The sequence below is a fragment of the Euleptes europaea genome, chromosome 9 (genome assembly GCF_029931775.1).
Source record: "Euleptes europaea isolate rEulEur1 chromosome 9, rEulEur1.hap1, whole genome shotgun sequence".
NCBI classification, from domain to species: domain Eukaryota; kingdom Metazoa; phylum Chordata; class Lepidosauria; order Squamata; family Sphaerodactylidae; genus Euleptes; species Euleptes europaea.
This window is the reverse complement of record NC_079320.1, coordinates 46,805,637-46,822,880: the sequence shown is the minus strand read 5'-3', so window position 1 is coordinate 46,822,880 and position 17,244 is coordinate 46,805,637. Positions and strand designations below refer to the sequence as shown.

Genomic DNA, 17,244 nt, shown 5'->3' with positions numbered 1-17,244 from the left:
TGTTCTTACAGCCAATCTGCATATTACACAAAGCCCAACTAGACATGATGGCATCCTCATGGCCGTCACAAGGACGCTGCTGCCGTTTTTAAGTGTCCAAGGAGGCCAACGTAAATGGCACTACGCTGGAGTCCATGCTAGTTTGCACGGTACAAGTGGCATGGACACCGGCATAGGGGTCACACCACCTCCTAAGCCCATTCAGGCCCCAAACTCAGGAATGGGCTGTAACATTGTATTAATGTCTATTTTTAACAGCATATTTAAAGGGTAGTATAAATAAAGATGAGGAGAATCCCAGATTGACTTAACATCAGAAGGAAATGGTAGTTCAGCCCCTCAGTAAACTTATTAAGATGCCAAAGTTCACTCTCTACACTTGTGTCATAACATTTTTTAATTATAAAACTCTGATATGGAGATTACTTTCATGTGGCATCATCCTACCAACAAGAATTTTTAAGTTCTATTGTTTGCAGTATCAGAATAGCAGTGCAATCTTAAACAGAGTTGAATTCAATGGGTTTAGACGGCTGTAACTGTTAGGACTGGGCAACTGATTACATGTTGAAATCTTTCCTGCTGATTTTAATGGGGCTTAACAATTACCATGAGCTAGGAATGCCTGGCAAGCTACTCCATCCCTTAGCCTAATAAGTCAGATGATTGTAGTGTGCAATCTGCAGCATAAACCTCTGTAGGATTAGTTGTCATAATTTATCTGTGTGCATACTTCTCACCTTATTCCCAAAGCGTGAATAGACAGATCAGTGCTTGCTCTTTTACCTGACCATACTACTGTAACCCAAGCTATGTCAATGCACCCCATGCTGTCTGTCTCTTTGCCAGAATTATGAAATCCAAAAAGAGGAGCAGAAAGAAAGCTAGAAAAAAATCTAGAGGAAGGTGGAGAAAACCAGATTTACACTGTAATCCTATGCAGAATTACTCCAGCCTACACCCACTGAAATCAATGGACTTAGACTGGAGTAACTTTGCACAGTTAATTGGAAGAAAAGAGATTGAAGAGAACATCAAGCAAATGAGAGGGGTAATGCTTCAGTGGGAATGGCTTCATAGTGAGAGTGCTTAGGATTTGTAACTCTTTCAGCATGACATAATTTGCATGACCAAATATATCAGAACTCTGCTATCATCCAGATTCTCAGAGCTGAATCGAGTTCTTTTTCCTGTCTGAGAGACAGAACAGCACAGGGTAGTGTAAGCCGAATGAAAAATGCCTTGATGTTCCACAGATGAAGCCTGTGGAATATAAATAGCAAACTTGGGGTCTAGCCTTTATTATTTCAGTGGCCGATACCTGCTATTTTGGAAGCATTATTTCATAATCCACAAGGAAGTTATGGGACTGATCTGTTCCTTTTTTTCATTCTCATAATCTGGTAATATATATCAAAACAATTTAGCACATGAAAAGAGCTGCCAAATATTTGTCCATGGTTTAAATTGTTTCCCACTACCAGTGGTTCAAGAGGAAACATATTTTCAAATTCTTGATAGGTAGTTAATTTGAAATATATAATAATTATATCGAATAGTAAATTGGGTGGCATGCCAATGACAAGGTAACAAAACACTATCCACAGGCAAGGCAGTGGTTTCTACACGCATGGGAGACTCCCCCAGGCATGCAGAAAAATATGAATGTACAAATCACTCAGAAGAATGATCTGTCCAAATGGACTAATGAGGACTGAGCGTGTTCTAGGAGGCAAAGGACTCTGGGTGCATTTGACAGTTAGTAAAAAGTTAAAAAAAAAAAGATTGTGGTATTTATTTATTTAATTTGTATCCCGCCTTTCTCCCTAATGGGGACCCAAAGTGGCTATGGGGAAGAAATGTCCAAAATGTTTATTCTCCACTGGTAATGATAGCCCCCTCCCCCAGCTTGTATGATATATTCTGCAAGAAGGGGTACCATTTCTAAAGAGAGATAAGTGCCCTGTGCCTTACTATATAGGATTATTCAGTTTCTGTACATTCATCTAGTCAGCACATCGTATTTTGATAAAAGCATTAAGCTGACAGAACCAGTCACCTCATTTTTCAGCACTGTTTTATTTGGAAACAGTTTTCAAAGAAATCTTCCCACAGATTGATGGGGAAAAACTCTCTACTATACCACCACAAACTTTATGACAAACCAACTACAGCAGCTGCAGATGAAAGATTGATACCCCAGGCTAGTTTCCAATCACCATATTAAGAAAATCACAACACATTTCCTAGTGTTCTGTAGTTAAAGGCTAGAATTTCCATAAAGATTTGAATACATCCTCAAAGCTATCATTAAATACTGGAATATTAGAGAGCAGCTCCACAGATTTAGTAAAGATATTGAGTCATGCTTCATCTATCCATCAAGCTATCTATCGCTGAACCTAATACCATAACCTATAATGAAGGCCATGAAATCGATTAGATGTATGTTCCTTGATGCCAAGGTTGAGAACATCAGGACGCAATCTGAGGATTTGCTTTTCAGCAAATGCCGACCCTCAGACGCCAGAGCGGCCTCCCACCGGTGTCCTCCCAGTGCAAGTCCTCAAGCTGGTGTCCCGGGAGGCATTCCCGGAGCATTCCGGGTGATGGAGCTGCCATTAGGCAGCCTCCTAACCCCTTTCAGCCCGGGAAGGCTCCCTAAAGCAATGGCAATGCTGCGCCACCTTTTTAGTTGTGCAGCATTGCTGTTTTCTATGGGGCTTCCCCCCCCCCCCATTTTCGGGGTTTTAGAAACAAACCCCCTTTTTTTTTACCTTGCAGCAGCCACAAAACATTATTGGAGGCACTGCGGCAGAGCCGCAGCCACGCCATCCCCTGCTGCTGCAGCTCTCAGGAATGGGCTGCAAGTTATGCCACTATTGAACTTTCCCGCTATTCAGCATCAATCACAGTTAGGAGAAGAGTTGCTAATATTAGAAGATGTTAAATCTTGTGACATATAACATTGACATCTTATCTGACTAATGAATTTCCTGTTTGCTGTGAAATCCTCTACAATAAATGTTTAATGTAAAGAGGAAAACCTCATTGATAAGAATGCTCTCAGGAGAGCAATTGCAAAAAGTGAATGGATACAATCTACATGTGGGAAAAGAAAGTGCTACAAATCTTCAGAGACATAAATGCATTCAGGTGTGTACCATGCTGTCATGAACAATTAACTGGTTAGAAGTGATATCCCCTTGAAATCAAAATTTTCCTACGTGTGTATTATATGTACCACTTATAAACACATCCCATTAAAAATATTTCCAAGGCTCTTCCTGCATGGCGGTTATTGTTTCAGATGGGCTTTTAGCCACTATTGTTTTGAAGCAGCCCTGAGGTTCTCAATGGATACCACCGTAAATCCATTTTGAAATGGTCGATTTGATTCAGATCATTATGTGTGTGCTTTTCTGAAAATACAGTCCCAATTGCCATAACTTAACATCTATTTCTAAAAATTGAGAAGTTGTTTGTTTTGAAAAAAAAACATGTTTCATATATGATCTGTAAAACCCAGAATCTATAAATCACTTACATTGGAAGAGTCCTATTGAGGTTAGAGGGTCCACTGAGAAATAAGCCATTTAAAGACTTCATCTGTGCTGAAGTCAGGAATCATAAACACTTTAACTTAAGATACATTCAAAGATATAAAAATTAAAACCTCATATTATATTATTAGATATTAAATAATTATTAAACCATTTGTATGTCTCTTCTGTTTATCTAAAACTGTCCATTTGTTTCCCGCAGGCACAAGGTTAGCCCAAAAACTCAGTGTCCTAAATTATGTAGCAAGAGTTCACCCACATCCACACCTTCCATTACATGGATGATGCCCACTGCTGCCCTGATTCACTTGCAACAAAAGATCTGAAAAACATTAGCTGAAGACCATCCAATTTCGTTTAGGAGCTGATGAGACACAAAGATTTTCATCCTATGTAAATGCATGATTCCACCCACCTTGGGTCCCAGTTATCTGGGAGAAAGCCAGGCTTATACTGTAAATAGTTTAGATAAATAATTAAACCTGGATCTCACTGGGTCGAACACTTCACCTCCACCACTGACATCCTTGGCACCAGGTGGCTCAGCCTTCACTGAAAGGGATAGCACAGAGCAAGGCACACTATGCCCACGTACAACAACTCACCACATTTCTCTATGGGCCTTGCAGTATAAAAATACTTCCCCGCATTTCACCCATCTGGGCAGGATTATACTAGCAACTAAAATAAATACTGAAACTGAGAACAGGGCCCAAATTCTATGTAGCAGATGTACAGCGCAAGCCACAGTCAAGGCCATGGGCTACTCTACAAAAGAAGGCTGGTGAAATGACCAGGAGCCAAGGAGGAGAGGGCTCCTGAATCAATAATTATGTGTAGCAGAGGAAAATATTATGTACAACTTTTTCTCACCCGGGCGAAAGGTCTGCTTGCCAACATTATTTTGATTGCATATTGTTTAAGTTCACATCTATTTCCATACAGCCAAAGGCAGTTAAGGTGGGGAGAAAGGAAGAAAAGCATTTGACCAGCTTTCATCATATCATAAAAATAACTGATGACACAGGGCTGAACAAAAGCAGCATGGGATTCTGACAACACTAAGGCATAGGCTACCAACTGAGTTGTTAGTTTGTGATCACAATGTATACTAAACAGACTGTTTACTGGGTGGCTTGAGTGATACCTATTAGTAAAAAAAAAAGTCAAGCTTTGGAAGATCAGACCAGTTTTCTTTGACCAACAACATTTGGGAGAGGAATTTATTCTTAACTGACATAAGAATAGGACATTGGAGATAAAAACAAGGAAAGAGATCATCTATTTATTCTGGATCACAGAAGCAGAACTGGGCAACATATATGGTTTTAGTATATCTGTCTTCCCAATCAACAGTTGGCATCAAGTTAAGCCTTAATAGAGAAAAAAACCTGTAGTTGAACTGACCAAGATGATCTAGTCAAAGCCGGTATTTAAATACAGCATATCTTGGAGCAATAATACTGCTCTTCGCGTTGCTCCACTGGTAGGTCAAATATAGGCCACATGGGCCTGACTATTAAGTAGGGTGTGTTGCTCATCCCATTTCAAAAGAGTTAGCAAATGCTGTAAACATTTGGTTAGTGGGAAAAATTACCATGATAACAAAATCAAGTAAAATGGGAATCTGTCCAGGGAAATGACTTTCTGTGTAAAATAAATAGATCTATTTATAGAATTTAGAATAATTAGTTATTTTTGCCAGTTCTTTGGACTGTGGGTGAGTGTCCTCAAAAGGGTCTACGCTCAAAGCTTTCACATATGTAAACTGTGCATTAAGTTTCCAAATACACAGTTGTTTCTTATACCAAAAAAAAAAAAAACCCAATGAAAAGAATTCTACTTAGAAAGGACACTTGCATTTCTTTTGTAAAAACAGTAATACAGTCTACAGATATGGTACATTCTATCCAGTGGGATCTCAGTAAAATTTTACAGTTGGGTATTATAACAGAAACATGACATTTAGCAGCCACACAGTTCCTTTGAAAACTTATGCTCTAATAGAAGGTGTGTGCCTTTGGTTTAACCTCAAAAGTTTGCACAGACATGGTATTTGGGAAGCAAGATTCACAAACCATGCAGGTGAATATCAAGTTATCATAATAGCATGGAATTAGTATGAAGAAATAAAATTTACATGTCTAGTGAAAATTTGTTTTGTTCTTAGTCATCAGGAACATCCACTCAATGACGCAAAGCTATTTCCCTCCACTATTTTGTTTAAATCATGAATTCTCTTTATGGAGGGGGTGAACAAGGAAATAAAAATATTCACTAGGATGGGTCCCAAGCCCTGCTTGCATGAATAGAAGGCAGTTCTACTCATGCAGGGGTGGGGAGAGCCAAAGTTTCAGCAGATCTTCCCTCCAGCTATACTGCCTTTGCCATATCTCACTGCAAATCTTGGGATCAGCTTTTCAAGGAGATTCTGAGAAAGCCAAATTACACAACTTCTGAATTGATTTTCTGTTGTTTGCACTCAATATAGTTTACAATCAAATAGCATATAAAACAATAAAAAGTAACAGAAGCATTAAAGCTATGCTGGCAGGGAGAAAATGTTTCCAGCTTTCAGATATAGGTGGGCCTTTCTGGGGAAGGATTTCCAGCATTGCAGTGCAACTACAGAGGAAGTCCTGCTTTGTGCATTCACAGATGAGACATTACAAGTGGAAGAACAGGAGAAGTGTCTGGGGCTGATCTAAGGAAATAGGAGGTTTGTGCAGCACAAAGCATCCCCTACAATGTGCTAAGCTCAGATGGTTCAGAAATTTAAATTTAGTTGAGAATCTCAATACCAATATCCTGAATTGTGTGTGTGTGTGTGTGTATCCTGAATTGTTCCCAAATGCTAACTGGCAACCAATGCAGTAAAGCAAGAATATGTGTCATGGGAGCCCCGTGGCACAGAGTGTTAAGCTGCAATACTGCAGTCAAAAGCTCTGCTCACGACCTGAGTTCAATCCCGACGTAAATTGGTTTCAGGTAGCCGGCTCAAGGTTGACTCAGCCTTCCGTCCTTCCGAGGTCAGTGAAATGAGTACCCAGCTTGCTGGAGGTAAAGGGAAGATGACTGGGGAAGGCACTGGCAAACCACCCCGTAAACAAAGTCTGCCTTGGAAACGTTGGGATGTGACGTCACCCCATGGGTCAGGATTGACCCGGTGCTTGCACAGGGGACCTTTACCTTTAAAGCTGAAATAACATGAAGCTGCCTTATACTGAATCAGACCATTCAGTATTGCCTACTCAGTCTGGCAGCAGCTCTCCAAGGTCTCAGGTAGAGGTCTTTCACATCACCTACCATCTTACCCTTTTAGCTGGAGATTCTGGGGATTGAACCTGGGACCTTTTGCACACCAAGCCGATGCTCTATCTCTGAACCACAGCCCCTCCCAGAAGCAATGTAGCAATACTGTGCTCCAGCTGTTGAACACTCTTAAACTTAAAGGTGTGCATAAAACACCATACAGTACCCAGTCCAGGAAACAGCCAAAGCATGAATAACTGTCTATAATCCTTGTCCTTACAATCAACATTCAAGGCACAACTGTTAGAAACAGCTGCTAGCCATAGTCTTGATATGGCATCCAGAAACACAGCAGGGTCAATAAGCACCTCCTAACTGTGAATTAGATCCTTCTGGTGAAGTGGAGTAAGCTCTCCACCATCAGAAGAGACAGAAGACAGTGACATCCAATTTCCCTTCCTTATTGCAGTCCTCAAAGTGTGCTTCATCTTGTTTACAAGGGTCCCCTGACTCTCAGCAGATAATTTTTGAGGTGTGTAGGGGACTGTTGGGGGAAGATGAGGATCCACCTCTGCAAGATCCTTCTGCTTGTGCTTCCATAGGATCCACATCTCTCCCTCTCTCTCTCTCTTTCTCTTTTAGTGAACCTCTGTAACAAAATCAAAGTGACCTCATAAATGGATTTCTTATGTTGACACGTTCTGGATGAAAATTATCTACCACTATTAACCTTACATACAAACGGTGCATGTGAGAGAACATGATGCATAACAAAACTGTAAGCAAATGTTCTTGTCTCCTTGGCAATGGAAGTGAATTCTTGGGAATATTTCTGCCAGCTGCTGATGGACCCAGCTATAGCTGGAAGAGCCTACAGCTGGAAAATGTTTCAAAGAAACATGAAAATGAATATCCCAACAGGCCTCTCCTAACAAAAGGACTGGTTCTGTCAAATTGTTTGCTGACATACTTGTGGTCTGAGTCTGCCCCTTGCTTAGTTCTAGGACAGCCACAGGACAAAAATGTATTTTAAAAAATTATTGCAGGCTGTGACTCATCCTTTCCAATTTATAAAATTTCAGTGGAATCGAATTAATGTGAATGTTACCCTACTCTGTCTAACTTTATTATGCTATCTTTCTTTTGGGGAAAAAAATCAAACCCAACATTGCCTCTGAGTACTTGAGACGTAAAGTAAATACAGCACTTTCAAGTTTTCCCTTGTGTCTCCACAGTCAGTTCAGAGCACCAGCTTGTCAGGGGCACACTGCTGGTGTTTGTTAAGAAAGCACAATTTGTTGTGTTGGCATATCTTGGATAAACCAAGTATTCCACAAATGCAAAAGAAAAAAAAAAGAAGCCTAAGCTGACAGAATGTCACAAAACCATTCCAGAGGTGTAGCCATGTTGGACTGCTACAGCAAAAATAAACAGGAGTCTTGCATCAGCTTAAAAACTAACAACATTTCATTGCAGCATAAGCTTTTATGGACTAGAAGTGGGCTCTAGTTCACAAGGTTTCTGCTTACAAAATCATTTGTAAAATACTCTTCTGGTTTCCTAGAATAAAAGAGAAAGGCGGGGATATAAATATTTTAAGTAAAAATAAAGACTGCTACACTAAAAAGATGCAAAAAGGCATGTTACCATTAGACAAATCCCATTGCAAACTACTCCTTTTCTTGCTTAGGGAGAACAACATTTTTCTATTCAACTTTACTTGCTATAATCCTTTTCCTGAAACCAGATTAACTAGTTGCGTTTTGCGCTTTATTTCTCATCAGAAAGCAGCACTTGTGTAATCAATACTTGTAATCAATACAAGTAATCAATACTTGATCACCACAGTGACACAACAGGGACAAGGACAGTTGCTTAAAGCACTAAGCGGATGCTCTGTAACTTCAGGCACAACCAGCCTCTTCCAGTTTGGGTAAGGCAATGAAATTGTCATGCAGAGCCACAACCATAAGCTTTGCCTAATGCTCAGAAAGGGCAATTGTGCCCTATTGATTCTGTAACAACTTTCATTTGACTTATGTTGATTTTACTGCAGTAGCCAATACTGAAGAGCGTGAATTGCTGAGGACATGTGTATGTAGATCATTTCTAAAATATCTTTCTACAGGGTTGGTTGCAAAAATTATTCTTCTGCAGTGCCATTGGTAAAGATATTAAGAGAAGTAAAGAACCTAGTGCCTCCACATAGGAAGCAGGTCCATCCTGTGACTATGACAATAGGTTTACCATATAGTGCTCACACAAATGGGTCAAATCCAGCTCTGTTCCCTTGCTGCTAATTTAAATACTAAGTTAGAGTTCAAGTGCTAGATGTTCCATCTTGCCCCGGTTTATTTCAATTATTTTTCGTCCATCTCATTCACTAACAGTGCATTCCTGAGAGGAATGCCTGCACCAGCCTTTGGAGGCAACGCGGCTGCGCTGCCTCCAAAGGAGGTTTCGGCCTCGCCAAAACCTCCCAGCAGCACAAAAAAATCCGTGCAACCCTTCATAGGGAAAAAAAAGGGCGTTCCCGGCCTGAAAGGGCATAGGAGGCTGCCTAAAGGCAGCTCCTCCCCCAGCCCAGTGCTGGAATGCCCCAGGAATGCCTCCCAGGATGCCGGGATGCCCTGGGAATGCCTCCCAGGATGCTGGTGCGGGCTTTGACAGCATTCGGATGCCAGAGGAAGGCCCTGTCGGTGTCCCGGGGAGGCAGTCGCAGCAGTGACCAGACCTCCCCGCCAGCATTCGGGCCACTAACGCCGACGTAAGTTGGCCGGACGCCAGCATGGGGGGCCCGGACGCCATTGCAGTGCCTTCCTGGCCTCCTAAGGGCTTTTGCCCTTAGAGCTCAGGAATGTGCTGTTAGATGGCAGATATTCTTGAGAGAGAAAGCTTGTGTCTAAAACTTGCTCCCAGTTATTGGAAGGTGGAATTTTGCTAGTGCAGTAGTGCATGCATCACTGAAGAAGAATATGGAACCAAATGAATCTGTAAGGGTTCTGGATGCTACAAATACGGATACTTCCTCCCTAGTCAGATAGCATGCTACATCCAAGTTTCCCTTTTTGGCACATTTGTTGGGGCCCAGGTTATTCTGCCATTTTTAGGGCATCGAACACTATCCATTCTCTGGACCTCTGCTTGCCATGGGACCTTTGGGGCATGGCCAATACATTCCAGATAGAGACAAGCAGTATAAATTGTACCCTATTGATCCTGACACGTCCTTCTTCAATGAAATGCAGTGATTTCAATGTGAAACGAATTGCCATGAATGAAAACAGATTTAAGGTATACTAATTTTCCTTCACATAACAATTCTATCTGTTATGGAAAAAGTTTTCAGGGGTAAATGAAAGATTAATCTCACAGTGAGTCATTTGTCCCTTACTGTACATATAGTCTGGAAGAAGAAATAATTACTTGTTTAGGATAAAATGGCAACTGTGGCTTTGAACAGATGACTTGTTGGTAAACACAGTCATGTGCTTAAAAGATTTCAGGAAAATATGCCAGAATGCCATCAATCACCTTTAAACATTTCACCATTTATGGAAAATAACATTCCACACCCATGTAGCCAGCCAAATTGCAGGAGTCCTGTTATTTAAATCATTTAAAAATAGCAGAAAGGCATATTCTAATTTTAAAATCCAGACTATCCTGATAAAACCTAAATTATTAGAAGAAAAGAAAGCGAATACTTGTGATAAACAACTGAATAATAGAACAATGCTTCAGAGTCAGTCACACCTCTTGCGGCGATCAGCTATTCTTTTGACTCCTGTCCTGGTTGGCAGATAAAAACCGACCGGACATTTTTAAATTACAGGTGCATTGTTTAAAATTTGGATTTTTTAAAACTGTTATATTTCATGCTGCTTGGAGAAGTGAGTTAAAAATTATGTCCAGATCTATTTTCAGTAATATCCAATCTAAATTCATGCATTACAGATTTTAACCTGTGCTTAGGAAATATGTTTGTATGCATGAAAATGAACAATAATTTCCAACTCCTCAAATAAAGACTGCTATCTTCATGATGATTTGTCAGGTGCAAAGACACAAATGTGCTTTCAGATTCTAGATTTTGGATGGGCATACAACAAACACTTTCAAGGTTTAATGACTATGTGACAGAAGCCCTTGGGGTCTCAGGAAGCAAAGGGAGGGGAATGATTGAGAATTCTGCCAGTTGTGTAACATCTGGACTGAGCTTTGCTTCCCTTCTAGTGTGCAGGTATTAAACCCTAAGTCTTCTGGTAATGAGCTGAAGGCCAAGAGGACAGGGCTTGTGGCCAGTGGCCCTGAATGACTCAGCCGTGTGGTTCTAGGACCAGCCCAGGATGCCGTCTTTTGTACTTTCTTGTAGTCTTTATTATTCTTATTGTACTATTTACTGTGCCCGGACCTGGATGGCCCAGGCTAGCCTGATCTCGTCAGATCTCAGCTGCTAAGCAGGGTCAGCCCTGGTTAGTATTTGGATGGGAGACCACTAAGGAATACCAGGGTTGCTGTGCAGAGGAAGGCACTGGCAAACCACCTCTCTTAGTTTCTTGCCATGAAAACCCCAAAAGGGGTCGCCATAAGTCGGCTGCGACTTGACGGCACTTTACACACACGCACACACTATTTACTGTAGTTTATTCTACTTTCAGGGTGTGTGTGTGTGTTTATTTACTTAAATTTTGTTTTGTAGATTGTTTTGGATTCCCAGTGGGGAGAAAAGTGTGGTAAAAAGTGCCATAACAAATGCAGCTGCCAATTCTAGACCCTAAAAATAGCTTTTGAGACTTGAACGTATTTCTTTAACATATTACAATGAAGGACATCGGATGTAACACCCCTGGGCAACAAACAATAGTGGGTGAAAATATTATCTATTTTTGCAACATACTTTGGAATAGAGAAACGAGTATTATATAAGAGGGAAGGAATATGCCATTCACAATAACATGAAGCTTTACCGTGTTCAGATTCTGCGCTTGCATGGCTTATTTCATTGGACACAATACTGGTACCCACCATGGAAACAAAGGGCCATAAATCAATAATGTGTAATATATAAGGTACATGTGTATCAGTTCATTTATTAACATTATTTCAAATTATGACATTTTAAATTATGTTGAAATTATTTATAAGTTACAAAACACAGCAGCAGTAGCCGCCTAATTTTAGCAGGAAGAAAGAAAAAAACTACTAAGTTTCTGGCCTTTTGATGACACAGAAAGATATCTCTGGGATCATTTAAATCCTACTTGGACAAGGGCAGAGCAATCCTTAAGAGGGTGACGAAATGCATCTGGAGGTGGTGTGATTCCTACACTGATGTAGATGCCACTTCCATCTAAAGTGGCATCCATGCCAGTACAGGGCAACTGATGACAGCGGCAGGGAGCAGCAAGGCAGCTCCTCGCCTGGGCGCTGCTGCTGTATGAGCATAGCTCCAGCGCCGGGGCATGCACTGGTGCCAAAGGGGGCATTACTGGGGGTGAAATCGACTTCAGTCTGCCCCCTAAGCCTTTTCACCCAAGGAACACCCCCTTTTGCAGGCGCCAACTTGTGTCTGCAAAATTGGTGGTGCAGTCCCATTAAACCCCTCAGAGCGGTTTCACAGGGTTTTTCAGAAAATAGCATTTTCGGCTTGCTGCACCTGGCTGCGCCATCTATTCTGCTGGCCAGACCACATTCAAGGAGGCTTTGAACACTTCCATATAGGTGTTTTCCCCCTTTGGACCATCTTAGGGTTGTGAACCTCCAAATGGTAGCTGGAGATCCCCTGGGATTTCAACTGTCCCCAGGCAACAGAGATCAGTTCACCTGGAGAAAACGGCCACTTTAGAAGGTCGACCTCCATGGTATTATACCCCATTGAAGTCCCTCCACTCCCTAAACACACCCGCCCATCAAGCTCCATCTCCAAGTATGCCCAACCCAGAGCTGGCAACCCTAGGCCAGCTAGATCCCTCCACTTTTTTGGGAAGCTTCTACACACGGCCATGCTCATTCTGAACACAACGTACACAGCACACGTACTTTCAGCTGCCTCAAAGGGGAAAATGGAGTTACTGTGGGCAGAGCATCCATATGAGAGGTGGAGTGAAGTTCTACGCCCCCCCTTTAAGCCTTTTAACTGTTCACCCCCCTCAGCTGAGCCACAGTGCTTTGAGCACTGCAGCTCACATGTATCACCTAGCAAGGAAGGCCACACAACTGCGGTAGCCTCAGTGCTTAGTGGATCACAAGGGGAATGGGTGGGGTAGAGGGGAAAGGAGAGCACAGGGGCAAAAGCATGCAGACACCATCTCCACCCCATTTGCTCCTGCTTCTACAGAGAGGATGCCTTTCCCCACTCAAATGAGGAAACAGCCTTTGTTAACTGGACCACCTTATCCTTCCCCGCTCCTAAAAGTTAACTAATGTATTTTGGAGACCCTTCATGATGATACAGATGAATACAAAAGTTTAAAGCTGTATTTGAATGTATCACTAAGTATTAGGAATAGCATTAATTTTCACCTAATCTTCTACAATTGTTCCAAATTAACTTTGCCATTATTCATTTGTTTACTTACTTCGTTTATACCCCACATTTCTCCCCAGTAGGGTTCATAAGTGGCCTACATCACTGTCCTCACAGCAACCTTGTGGGGTAGGTTAGGCTGAGAGTGTGTGACTGACCCAAGATCTCCCAGCACCCTTCCGTGGCAGAGTTGGGATTTGAACCTTGGTCTCCCGGATCCTAGTCGGACACTACAACTACACCGCACTGGTTCTCATAGCAATGATCCAAATTTTTTATTCTGATTTCCCTGAAACAGTTTCTGGTGGCAAGTTCACTGAAGTAAAATGCCTTCAACCATTATCAGCAAATTTACAATCCACTACCTGGGATATCACAAGGACTAAAGTAAATCACAGTGCCAAACTACATGTCATGGCACACAGGAGTCCACCTCGTGGCCAATGATACCGTTTTAGAGGAAAATCTAACCATTTTAAAATGGTTGTGAGGCCCACGCCGCAGCAGTACCAGACGATCTTGTCCCCTCCTCATGTCTTTTCAAGTGCTGAAACAGCCATGAGGGGGGCTGTTTTAGCACTTTAAAAAGCCCAGAAGGGGAAACCAACATCGCTTGTTGCTGCACCTCTGTGGGCCAGATCAGGATCAGGGCCTTGCGACAATTTTTAAGCAGCTAAATTTTCCTCTAAAATGGCATTGGCCGTCACAGTTTGGACCTGTGTCAGCCATGTAGTTTGGCTCACAGAAGGTATGCAGTGGTGGCAGAGACAGTGTGACACATGGAAAAAAGTGATGCTGAGAGGCGCATGTTTTATATGTATGGGAGAGGAAAGAGGATCACAGGGCACACATTCCATCACTGATTGTGGCATTACATTACAGAAAACATGTTAAGTGTAGCAACTTGGTAGCACAGAGAACGGAAATGATAAACCAGGATAACACAGCATAGAGAAAGCAAGTATGAGGATTGACACATATGACATTGTATATACAGTATAAAGGTACAAATGAGACTCCATCGGAACAAGTTAGAATTAAATCTGAACCCACCAGGTCCACTAGACGGCCATATTCACAGCTTTGCTCCTGTCACCTTGACTCTCCATGAAGTCCTGTATAATTTTTACAGGCGGCTGCATTCGATTTCAGAGGCCGTTGCCCTTTATATAAATGAAATACCCAGGAATGCTCTCTTATTCTCGGTGTTTATCCATCTGGACAAAATACCATCCGAGTCCTGTACTACGCCATTAAAAGGGGAAGGGGAGAAAGATGTATGCCACTTTGGGTCCCCATTGCGGAGGAAAATTGGGTATAAATGAAGTAAACAAATAAACAAATAAAGTTACCCAACAACATTATCCCTCTTTAACTCAGCTGGTCACGTTAACAGGATTATTCCCCATGTGGTTTTTGTGTATGCATATGGGTGATGCTGGAACTGTCACCTGTGGTTTGGGTTCTAAATTAGAATAGCCGGGTAGTGTTGTTAATCATACCTGAGGATTAATTAACACACAGTACAGGGCTGTCATCTTATGCAGATGGTACAATGTGGACCAGAATAGTTCTCCCATATTGTGCTTTGCAACCCCAATGTCATGGCATTTCTGCCCCATGGCTTGTGAGAAGGAAGAACCTGCATTGACAAGCACTCCAGAGGGGAGCTGTGTCACGGTGCAACCCAGGGTTGTGTGTGTGTGTAAAGTGCCGTCAAGTCTCAGCCGACTTCTGGAGACCCCTTTTGGGGTTTTCATGGCAAGAGACTAACAGAGGTGGCTTGCCAGCGCCTTCCTCCGCACAGCAACCCCGGTCTTTCTTGGTGGTCTCCCATCCAAAGACTAACCAGGGCTGACCCTGCTTAGCTTCTGAGATCTGACGAGATCGGGCTCGCCTGGGCCATCCAGGTCAGGGCACAACCCAGAGTTACACTTTTCCAAATACACCGGTTTAGGAAAGAGTTACTCTGTTTCGGATCAGGCAGTTCTCCTAGTAGGAGTTACAACAAACAGTAATCCTACAGAGCCATCCTATAGCACCTTAAAGGCCTTGAAGGGCTTGAAGAAGTGGGCTCTAGAACCAGAACGCTTGTGCGGGAATAACATTTTGGTGGTCTTGGGACCACCCCAACACCCCTGCTGGACGTTTGCTGAAAGTCGATTCTCTTTGGCTCAACCTTCCAGCCTACAGATTATTCCCCAATAATGCCCATTTATGCATGGGGTTGTTTTTTTTCCCTTGGATGTGCCGCTCTCTGGATGCCCGTTTCCCCCATCCAAACCCTCAAAACTCAAAAACAAGCCCCCATGCAGAGGTCTGGGAATCCGGATGGGGGAAAGGTGCATCTGGAGAGCCTCCTCCCCGGGGAGCCTCCGCTTTCCCACCAGCCTCCCAGCCCGGGCAGGGGACGGAGCCGGCCGGCCGCCTCTCTTCCCACGAGGCGGGGAGCGCGGCCAGGCCAGGGGGCGGCGGGAGAGGTCTGCCCCCTGCGCCCGGCGGGCCGTGGGAAGCGGCCGAGGCAGACCCCCCTTCCCCCCGGCGGGCGGGCGGGCGGGCGGGCGACTTACTTGATGTCCTCCCAGACCTCGGGGCCGTAATTGCGGATCACCAGCAGCTCCAGGGCGTGGTTGACGAAGCCGTACTGCCGAGAGAAGAGGGAGAAGGGAGAGGGGCCGGTGGGGAGGCGGAGGGGCTGCGAGGGCAGCAAGGGGGCGATGCCCGCCGGCTCACCCGCTGCAGGCGGGTCCCGGGAAGCGGCCTGACCCCGAATCAGACCCCCCGCTCCATCCCACTCCGCGCGGTCTGCTCAGGCCGGCGGCGGCTCTCCAGGGTCTCCGGGGGAGGAATTGCCCATCACCCCCTCCAACGGGAGATGCCGCCGGGGACCGACCCGGCGACCTTCCGCGTGCCCACAGATGCTCTGCCCCTGAGCCACGGCCCCTCCCTTCGGGTCAAGCGCCACCCGAGGGGGAGCGGCGCTTTGGCCTTGGGTGGGGCCCCTCCGTCCTCCCCCCCCGCGCCCTCCGGAGCTCAGCCCCCCCCCCCGGCTCTCATGGCGCATCCTTCCCGTGGGCATCTTCTCCCCGCCCCGGCTCTGGCCAGCACCCTTCCCTCCCCGCCCCCCGGCCGCGCCCAGCGGGGCCCTGTGCGGGGTGGCCCCCGCACTCACCATCGCGCCTGCCGCCCTGCCTGCGCGGGGACCCCGTTGGCTGCAGCAGCGGCGGCGGCTCGGAGCGGAGGCTGCAGGAGGACGAGCCGCCCCCGCGCGCCCCTCTGCCTGTCACCGGCGCGCGGCCAATCCGGAGAGCCGACGGGAGGGCGGCCTCCAATCAGAGGCCGGGGAGGGGATTGGGGCGGGTGCTGCGGGGCGGGGGCGGCGAGGGCCCGTCGCGGGGGGGGGGCGCGCTTACCTGCTGGCTGCTCTTTGGGGGATGCGGAGACTCACCTGGATCAGCCGAGACTCCCTGACTGTGGCCCGTCGTCTCTAAAGGGACAGTTCGCTCAGCAATGCTGACTCGATGACCTTGGGCAGCTCGTGAGAGGGAAGAAGAAGGAGAGTTGCTTTGGATATGCCAACTTTCTCTGCCGCTTCAGGGAGACTCAAACCGGCTGACAACCACCTCCCCTTCCTCTCCCCACATCATAATTCGCAGTGGGTCGCCGTGTTAGTCTGTCTGCAGTAGTAGAAAAGGGCAAGAGTCCAGCAGCACCTTAAAGACTAACAAAAATATTTTCTGGTAGGGTCTGAGCTTTCGTGAGCCACAGCTCACTTCTTCAGATACAGAGCTGTGGCTCATGAAAGCTCATACCCTACCAGAAAATATTTTTGTTAGTCTTTAAGGTGCTACTGGACTCTTGCCCTTTTCTCCCCACATCAGACACCCTGTGAGGTAGGTG

General features: G+C 44.6%; 1 protein-coding gene across 2 annotated transcripts in view; it reads right to left on the bottom strand.

Moving 5' to 3' along the window:
- GUCY1B1 (guanylate cyclase 1 soluble subunit beta 1) overlaps positions 1-15,996 on the bottom strand; it is a 54,033-nt gene extending 38,037 nt beyond the window's left edge. Inside the window, exon 1 of one of the 2 annotated variants that reach the window (XM_056855009.1) lies at positions 15,915-15,996. The gene's annotated coding sequence lies outside the window, so the exon portion shown is untranslated. The remainder of the gene's footprint in view (positions 1-15,914) is intronic. The other variant, XM_056855010.1, reaches the window with a different exon arrangement.
- Positions 15,997-17,244: the final 1,248 nt, after the last annotated feature.